Raw genomic sequence first — 10,676 nt, forward strand, 5'->3', positions numbered from 1 at the left:
TTAGGAAACAAAGGATCCTAGCTAGCTAGCTAGGGTAAACCTTCATCTACCTAGTGTCATGCTAGGTTGACAAAATGTGGAATTCGATAAAAATCTGTCAATCGCATAGGCTGTAGGTACAGTTTCCTGATTATGGTAATGCAATTTAATTTTCCCATACCCTTGTTTTGCGAGGTAGAGCCCAGAATTTAATGGATTTGAACGTTGGCCAACTCATCTTACAAACGTAACTTTCATTCTCTTATCCATAGATCTGTATAATTACTTGCATCGGTTCTTTGACCCATCAAGTTCGTTAGGATCACCTACAAGTTTATAATAAAGTACGCACAGCGGAGTAATCAACTTTTTGTTGAACCAAAAGTAATTGGCTTAATTTGTTTTAACCTAATAGCAAATATTCTGCTAGTCGATACGCAAGTATAGCATCCTTTTCATTCTATCTTTCCTGATCATTCGGCTTTTAGAAAAAAAGACAAATACTAATCTCATAAATCACTTTCCATTACTTAACCAAAAATTAGCAAACATGGATTTTTTTAGTTTTGATTTTCCGGGCCATAACCTGCGTAAATCTTGATGTACTGTGAAAATCTCATTGTCTTAATACCAACTTTGCAACCTAGCTCATAACTTCATATGAACTTGGACTAGAATGTTTTTTTTATGTGGGGATTCCTTGTCATATGAACTACAAAGTTCATTTAGAAATCTAATGCAAACAAGGTCTAGATATGTAGTTACAAGGTCATTAACATAAGGGTTCTATAAACCTTTCTCACGGCAATTATGCAATATACCATTTTCAAGTGACCACAACTTTTCCACTTTAATTCTAAATCACTTTAAACTTTTGTTATGTCTTTTTTGTAACAAGGGCTACCCATGCACATAGCACACTTCATATCGACAATTAAAGTAATAATTTTAAAGTTCCAAAGTAGGTTAACTGGTGTTTTTCGAAATTGTTTCAAAGATTATCATTTTCCATATGAGTTTCAAGGAGACGGATATATGACATTCAAAATTACCAAAATTCTCTATCTAACACTTTTGGATTGGAACGACAAACTAATCTTCCCCTAATTAACATATATGTATCCAGTGAAACTTGAACACATGATCTATCAGTTGAGAGAGTCACTCATTTATGAGACTTAAACTACTAAGTTGGACACTATGCACATTAAACTTTATTATATAAATTTGTGTATGAATTCGGAATTAGACATGGTTGCCTTTTGTAGAGTTTTGAAGAATTCTTTAGTGAAATTTGGGTAACATGAAAGCGGAAAACATTAAACAGTAACATTAAGCATGATTAAATAAATTATTCAAGTACAAAAGTTAGTATCATGACCATTAGTTCATTTGACATTTCTCATTCACGTGAATATGGTAAAGGATGTACAATTTTCCAACGGCATGCAGTTTGATAAATTGTAGAGGTAAACTAAATATAAACCATATTGGATGTAACATCTATTCTCATGTACTTTTCTTTTGGGCATTTAATTTATAAACTTTGGAATTTTTGATAGTTTTTGACTAGTCGCGGCACGGTGGTGGAGACCCATCATGGTGCGGTTATGTCATTTAATTTACAGTGTGGGCAGATGTTGGACCGCATCGTGGTGGTGGCTAGGCACAAAACCATAGATCTAGGGCCTTGGGCTCTATATAATGGAGCCAACTGTTTAGGGTTTCTCTCTATTGCAGCCTCCATCCCTAGAGATCCAAATCCTAGCCTTGAGTGTGTGTTTCCTAGTGTGTATGAGAGTTTTTGAGCCTTTTAGGCACCATATGCAAAAGAAGGAGGTGTTGTTGAAGTTGAAGAGTTTGTTCCAACTTAGTTCTTGCATTCAAGTTTCTTCTAGATCTTCAAAAGGTATCAAGTTTGTACTTTTTTTGCTTAATGTATGAGTATTATTATTTTGGAGTCATTTAATACTTTTTATGTGGACTCTTAGAGTTCGAGAAACTCCAAGACCATTGTTGGTTGTCTTCTAGACATTTTGATCCCATAAGTTGGTAGATATGGAGTTTTCCCCATCCATGCTTAAGTTTGGATTCTTTATGATCCCTTAGAGAATTAGGGTTAAAGATCTATGTCATTCGAGGTTAAGGGATGGATAAAGTTGGAAACTATATCAATGCATGGCTTAAGTCGATCTAGATCTGAGTATTGGATCTCTAGATTTAAGGGTTAAGAGCTTACTAGATTAAGATGTACGGGGTGTAAACTGAGACGTGGTGGTAGAGTGTTACAGTAGTATGCGTCACATGATCCGATCATAACCAATTTGTTTTTAGTGACCATGTGTCGACCAAGGAGCTGGTCGTGACACAATAGTGATTCGAGTACCTAATTTTCTATGATTTCCAGTATAGTCCTTTTAGCTCTTTGATCAGGTGAGTTTTCTCACTCTACTATCTAGGACATTAGGTGTCAATATTTGCTTCATGTATGTGTAGCTAGTTGATTGTATGCTTTCATGCTTGTTGGGCTTGGCCCATTAGGTTAGACACATTGGGTTGGGCCCATGTAAAAGAGACATAATTGTTGGGATAGGCTCGTTATTTGGTTACGTGGTATTTTGAATAACTCACTAAGCTTTGTGCTTATGGTCTCAAGTTGCAAATGTTTCAGGTGGTTCTGGAACAAGGGAAAGAGCGTAGCCTAATTGTATGGCATCGAATAGAGATTTATGCACTACTAGACTTTTGTGTTTGTTACTCTAATATTTCGTTCTAGAAATCTAAATTCATATTTTGGTTATATTTTAATCTTTACATGTAGTTGGAATGGCTTTAATATTAAAAATGGAAAAAATGTTCTATATTTTGGGACGTAACAAGTTGGTATCAGAGCCTTGGTTTGGGATATTCGGGCTAGCTCTAAGTGCGCCCGAACTGAAACTCGTAGCTGATAAAATCTTTTTACATATGTTTTCTAAAATGGTTTTTATAAAGAAAAGGATGTGATGCATGCAATCAGTCGAAACTGAAGTAAATAATTCCCAAAATACTCGTACATGTTTGTTATGTTAATTATACTATGATATGATATGCGTGATAGAAATAGGAAAAGGATCTATTCTACGTTGCATGCTAGAATACATGTTTAAGAGAGATGCCTTTTGATGCCTGATATGTGTGTCTGGTATGTTCTTGTTAGCGTTTATGATAATGATGATAGATTGTTTAATGAATGATTTAGGTGGTACATGATTAGGACTAGATAGCCTCGCAATTTTTGGTTCAGGCTTATTGTTTGTTCTTTTCTAATGAAGGCCTTATGGTAGATGCATTTATTTAGCTGTCAATCTTATTTTAACTATGTATGAACTACACTCACGATATGGTTTATTGACCTTAGCATAGACCTTTTTGGCACACGAGTAGTGAGACTATTGGATTAGTGTCTAAGCATGTAACTATACTTGGTATGTACTTGACCCGATTGAGCATGGTCCTTTTGGGTTGCCTTCACCAAAGCAACTTGACAAGGTTATTTAGGAGAGGGAGAGAAGATATTATGATTTATTAATATATTATAAGAATAATATATTAAAGGTGAAATCATATTATTTAATTAATGTTGGTCATAAATTAATTAGGAATTAATTTGGTGACTAAAGGAGATTAATTAAATAAAGGGGCTTAAACTGTCAAATGTGTGATAGTTGACTTTTGGGCTGGGAAACCTAATGGACTAAGGGGGAATGAAATTATGATGGGGATCCATCATATTTTCATCCATAGGCCCTATTCCAGAAGGTTCCATGGGCTTCTTGGTGACTAAGCTGTCTATTAGGGTTTAGACTGAAACCCTAGCAATCTACAGTATAAATAGAGACCCTTGCTTGCAATTTTCAGCACTTTGACTCCAAGAGAAACCCTAGGGACGATTTTAGCATCCTTCATCCTCTCTCATAATTGCCTTCTTTCTTGTGTGGTGTTTGTAAGCCATTAGAGGAGTTACACTTGTGACTCTAAGCTCAAGAACAAGAAGAATTAAAGGATTTCAAGCCAACTGAAAGAGGTAATCACTTAGATATGTTCTTATAGTGTTAATTTCGAATCATGCATGCTAGATCTAGGGTTACAAGTCTTGGATGAATTACATGTACAATAGAGAAGCCTAGATCCAAGCTTTAGGGTTTTGTATGAGCACATAGGATGTTCTTTTGCATTAAAACCATCAGTGGTATCAAAGCCTTGAGTGATTTCTGTTGTATGTGATGTAATTGTTGAGTTTTTGCTGAAAATAATTTTTTTCTAGCCTCTGCCCGACCCGACTCGGCGAGTCAGTATCTGGACTCGGCGAGTCCAGGTAGTGACTCGGCGAGTTCGTGAGTCAGACAGAGGATATCTCGGGATTTCTTGCTGTTTTACCATAGGATAAATGTCAAAAACATTTTTTTTATAATAAAATCCGAATTTTATTATATTTAAATGATTATCCTTACCAAAACAAAAAGATAATTTCAAATCATTTAAATAATACTTTCTTTATATGATAAATATGGATTGTTTAAATTATTTGGTAATTATCTTGTGACTAAAATTGGATTACGTCAAATAGAGATAATCATAAAATTAATTGTTTAATTTATATTATTTGTTATTTGATCATTTGTGTTTTGAAAAGTTCAAAACTTGTCCTCAAGTTTTGAAATTTAAATTTTATAATTAAAAGTTTTAATTTTGAATGATTTAAATTTCAACCATATAATTTTACAAGTTTAAAATTCAACCTTATACTATTATATTATTACAAGATTAATATATATATATATATATATATATATATATATATATATATATATATATATATATATATATATATATGTATGTATATATATGTATGTATGTATATATATATATATATGTATGTATGTATAACTTAAAGTGCTAGTCTTACCGTTAGTAGGCCTCATTCACGAAGTTGATCTATAAGGGGGGGTATAAGGTTATGACTTATAAAATGGTTATTTAATGGGTATCCACTCTTACCCACCGCTTCCTTCATTGGTGGAGGGTCGTTAGCCGAACGGGTAGGATAGGGAAATCCTTTCCTCGTTAAAAGTATAATGAATAATACAAAGTAACTACAATGTATTGCAAATTCCCAATCTTAGTTACTTTAGGGTAAAATATGAAAATGATGCTACTCCATGGAATTACACTTTGTACCCTTGTCAAGCGTTAGTGGAGCGTGTGTGGTTAACCGTCACACTAATTTGGGATTGACATTGGTTGCGAAGTGGCTTGATGTTTGTCATAGATCAATGGAGCGTGTGTGATTTACCGGCACATTGATTAGGTGATAGAGACATTGAGTGCACCATGTTGATTCGCATGGTTATTCACACCTTGTTTGTGATCCTCAGTATCCCAATCACAAACTTGAAGGGCATATCGAGATTTAAACATGCCACTGAAAGGTTCAATGAATCTCAAAAGAATCTAGGAGTTTTCAAATACATTTAAAACTTAATTTCTTTTCGTTTTTCATGGTGGAGATTAGTGAATCGTCATTCACTTACCTTCAAATTATTTACATTTAGATTACGGTATCCCTTTTCTAAGTTGTGAATAATGTTGTTGGATCCTAGCCATTATTTCATTTGGGTGTTTAATTGGGGATTCATTTCTAATCAAACCTTTTTCCTTTCTTTTTCAGATGTCTGCTAACAACAACAACGCTTCTAGGTCATTCTCGCTAATGAACCTATGTCAAAAGGTGACGTTTGATGGGTCAAATTTCAACAAGTGGATGAGATACATTCGTATGATCACTCGCTACAAGGACAAAGAATATGTCCTTGATGAGAAACTTGAAAAGATCAACCCAGATGTTGCTACTCCTGAAGAGTTGACTGCCTTTGAGGCCCACAAGTGTGATGCTACGAAAGTTCATTACATCATGTTGGCCACCATGAACCTCAAACTCCAAAAGTCCTAGGAGGACATGTATCCATATGAAATGCATCAAGATTTGCTGGACAGGTACCACCAAAGCGCAAGCCAAGAGCGCTATGAGATCATTACTAACATGATCACCGCTAAGATAGGGAGTGGAGAATCCCTAATATCTCATTTGCAGAAAATGCAGAGGTATGTTGATCGTCTTCTGAAACTTAATGTTAAGTTTGATGAGGATTTGGATATCGACATCATCCTCCACTCCTTGCCTTCCTGCTATAACCAGTTCAAAATGACCTACCACATGAATAAGGAAGAGGCCCTAGTAGAAAAATAGCCTTTAACGACGCTCATTACGCGTCAAAACGCTCAGACGATGTGCAAATACGCGTCAAGGAAGGCCTTGTCATAACGAGAGACGACGCGCTTTTGTGCGTCATCTAGAGACAACGCGCATTTATGACATGCAATGCGTATCATTAAAGCCGTTGTCAAGAAAGGCCATGCCATAAATGAAGATGACACACATTTTTGCGTATCGTAATTTTAAATTTTTTTAAACAAAAATGATTTATAGATTTACTAATTTTCAAATTAAATTTACATTTCATGTTTCATAATAGAAAATAAAATACCATATACAAAAAAACAATCCATTGCACAAAAGTTAATGTCTTACAAATAATCATTCCAATAGTAGACAAATGTAATACATCAAATGTGAAAGAGATGAAAGTCATCAACAAATGATAGTTGAACTAGTTCATTATTGGCCATATAGGTTAACTGCAATCTCCAATCCTTCTAGCAGACCCTAGAGATCATTATTGGTCATGTAGCAGGATCAACCTGCCAAAATAATACACCAAATTAATCAGAAACTGAGATGCTACCTACAGGACAATCCAAAGAGACATTATAAGCATAACAATCAGTCCATGGGCTTACTGTGGATCAATAATTGCTTCAATTTGCATATGTTAAGAAGACACAACTAAAGGTAGAATAATAATAATAATAATAATAATAATAATAATAATAATAATAATAATAATAATAATAATATCTTACTCATTAAAATAACACACAAACATCTATCTGTATATTTCTCTTTTCCTCATTTAGATTATGAAACTATAGGCACTGTCTATAATCACTTGTTGCTATTATAATTCACAGAACACGATAATATATGAGAAAGTACATTTTAAATATCATAACCACTGGAAAAATAAATACAGCTGCCTCACCTGTCATAAAAATAACCAAAACAACAGAAAAGGTGATGCTTCCTCCATCATACCATCCTTCTTCAATACCCTACACAAGGAAACCTCAAGCCTTTTAAGAAAACTGAAACAAATAGGAGTCATAATATGATCACAAACTCCTGAATGACTAAATATATGAGAAATTATGATTTAAAACTTCCCTCTGTCTTTATTCCTAGCACCAGTGATGTTGCAGCAGCTACGATCAATATAATAAGTGTCAAATCTTGCCAAGCTTCCCAAAGGAACATCTGTGGTCAACATAATTAAAATACCCATGGTCAGTTGCAGTTGTAAATAAAAGCAAAGAATAAATAGTTGTTGTAAAGATATAACATACAAAGAAGCTTCTTAATTCAACTTCATGTCTTTGTACTCCTCTGTCCAGATTGGTTTTCAACATCTCAGATAACCCTTGCACCTGAAAATATATATAGGTATAGATGTATATATGAAGAGGTTTTGAGTTTTGATAGTGAAGGAAAAATATGTTTGATAATCTAAGTAACTTGCCCCTCCATATTGATGAAGAGAAGTTAGATTATGGTCCCTAGTCATGGAAACAAGTTGCTCGAGTGAAATACCATAACCACAACTTGGAGATGCAGGAATCGCAGTGGGCCCAAGCACTATATATATGAAGGGGAAATAGATGGAAATTAATTATATGTAGAATGTAGCTAGCTCAACATAAGAAAATATTATATTTATATCATAAGGGAACTTGGGGGACCAGTACCTGCACCTGAGCCGAAACTAAAACTTGAACCCCTTTACTGAGTACTCAACGCCAACTGAAAAGCAACATGCAAAATATCAGAACATACCCAAGAATCCTCATTCTATAGGCTTCCTAGATTCTCCAAGACTCTACCTGATTTGAGTATGGATCGTATGCTTTTAGTAGTACGGGCCCAATGCTACCTTCCACACTTATCCATACTTTCCTCAAGAATTATCCTGAATCCTCCAAGTCACCTTCTCAAACCAATACTCCAAGAACTCGCTAAATAACGCAACAAAACCCACTGAAGCATTTCCTAGGATTTCCTAGGTTCCCGACCTCACCCTACCATCATCTGCTGAAGAACTCCTCATAATGTTAGTTTGATAGTTCGTGAACACAATCACATGCAACAAATCCTATATAATCCTTTGAGTAAAATACTCATCCCTATAACGGTTAGACTCAAATGAGAGCTGCACAATAGGTTCAAAAGTATCATGTAATTCATAAAAGTATCCCTAACCTCATCCTAGCATGCAATTCCCATAGCATATAGTCATAACAAACATGTATGGGTATTCTTGGGAACCACTTACTTGAGCTTGGCTGATTGCACGCACCACACCCTTTCTTTTATTAGAAAACTTGTTTTCCGCCTTTTTAATCATTTTTCATTTGTGAAAAAATTTACCAAATCCTCAATTTGAGTTCATACACACCCGAGAGTATATCCGAAGCCCTCAAACCAGGGCTCTGATACCAACTTGTAACATCACAAAAATAAGACCATAAAATTTTTTCATTTTTAGATTGATAAACTTCAATCCATATCATTGTCATAAAACCAATGTGATCGAAATGTATCGATACATCATCAATATCAGAGTAAATCATAAAACGTAGAAACATGTGGTGTGTGTTGCAATCATCTCAAACTCTTCCTTTTAAAAACAAAAGTACCTAAAACATAAATCGAAAACTGTAAGCACAAATCTTAGTGAGTTCCCAAAAATACCACATACCATACATACATTTTCAATGGGCTACCCCCATGGTCTTTTCCTTGAAATGTCAATGGTTGTCCCCATGGTCTGACATCCAGGTGCCATGGACTACCCCCATGGTCTTTCCTTGAAATATTATGGCCTACCCCCATGGTCTAACATCCAAGATACATGGGAGACCCCCATGGACTTTCATACAAATACCATGGGCTACCCCCGGGGTCTTCCATGCAAGTATCACAAAGACAACAAGCATTCCACATAACAAGTAATGGGCCGGAATTGGTGCCTTCGACACACGGATTTGGTGAGAAGACTCACCTCACAAAGTCGAATCTCACAGAAAGAATCTCTGGCTGCTGGCCGCTAAAATCCTTGCACTATCAATCACAAAAAATAATCATCCATCAATAACCGGATCCTAACCCACACTAAGTATCCAAACTATCGTAAAAGACCTTTTTACCCTTTGCCCAACTTGTCTCAAACTCTAGGACCAAACCACCAATCCAAAGGACCAATTTCTAAATAAAAACCCAAGGCCCAAATATGGCCTAATTTTCTAAATTGGGCCCACACCCTTTCATGGTCCTTCAACCAAGGTCCAAAATATTCTTAGCCTAAAAACACTTAAATTCTCATGGCCTAACAAGGCCCGAAGCACCTAAGTCCAAAAATGGCTCAAACTGAAGACCCTCTATTACGATGCCCAACCTACTGAGTACATATGGCATACTTATCTCGTATGTGCAGCGTACTTGCCTTAGGGCTTGTACACTAAGTGTACCTGCTTGTACGCCCAACATACCCTCACATTTAGCCATCTTCCATTTCCAGTTCTTAATCCCTTAAGAGATTATTCCAAAACCTTGATCTGACTTCCTTGGGCTAATTAATCATGTAAAGTTGCTAACTTTACATGCATGGATGACTTAATGAAGATCTTGAAGCTCAAAAGGACTTAATTCATGCATGAGGCCATAAACACCATAATGTTACTAACTTTATGCCTAAGAAACTCATAATATGCCCAGATCAAAAAAAATGCCCCACAAACAACTTAACCCATTAAGCTAACCCAAAAGGGACCAAAAGCATAACGAACCAAGATATGAAGAGATCTAAGCAAGGAGGAGACAAGGTATGAACTTGATACCTCAAAAGACTTGCAAAATGAGTGATGATTCTAGATATATTAACTTCACACCAAGCAAAGCACCTTCAATCTTCTTTACTTCCTTCAAAAAGAGAAAAATGACCTCCAAATTCTTCTCAAGAGCTCATAGACATAACAATGGATGCTAAGGGTCGAAATTTAGGGTTTTAGGGCAAAGGAGGCTGATAAAAAAGGCCAACCTTAGGGACTTAAGGACCATATATAGGGTGCAACACCCTAAAATTAGGGTTTCTTAATCTCCTCGTACGCCAAGTGTAATCCTCATACGCCCAGCATACAAGTGATGGGTTTTGAGCATTCTAACACTTCCTAAGTGTACATGCAACCCTAATAAACTTGGATCTATGTTTGTCTAATTATCATGCAAAGTTTAATTCCAAGGTTATATTCCTATCTAGCATACATGGGGAACATTTTTAACTTGAATGAAAGATAGAATAACTTACCTTGTTCTTGATTATGATCCTTGAAACCTTGTGAGCCTAGCACCCCAAGTGTGATGCCTCAAATGCTTCACACAAAACCAAATGCAAAGGAGTAAACTTTGAGAGAATCTTACCCTTGCA

Source organism: Lactuca serriola, chromosome 7, assembly GCF_051521515.1.
Source record: "Lactuca serriola cultivar US96UC23 chromosome 7, Lser_US96UC23_V15, whole genome shotgun sequence".
Lineage (NCBI taxonomy): Eukaryota > Viridiplantae > Streptophyta > Magnoliopsida > Asterales > Asteraceae > Lactuca > Lactuca serriola.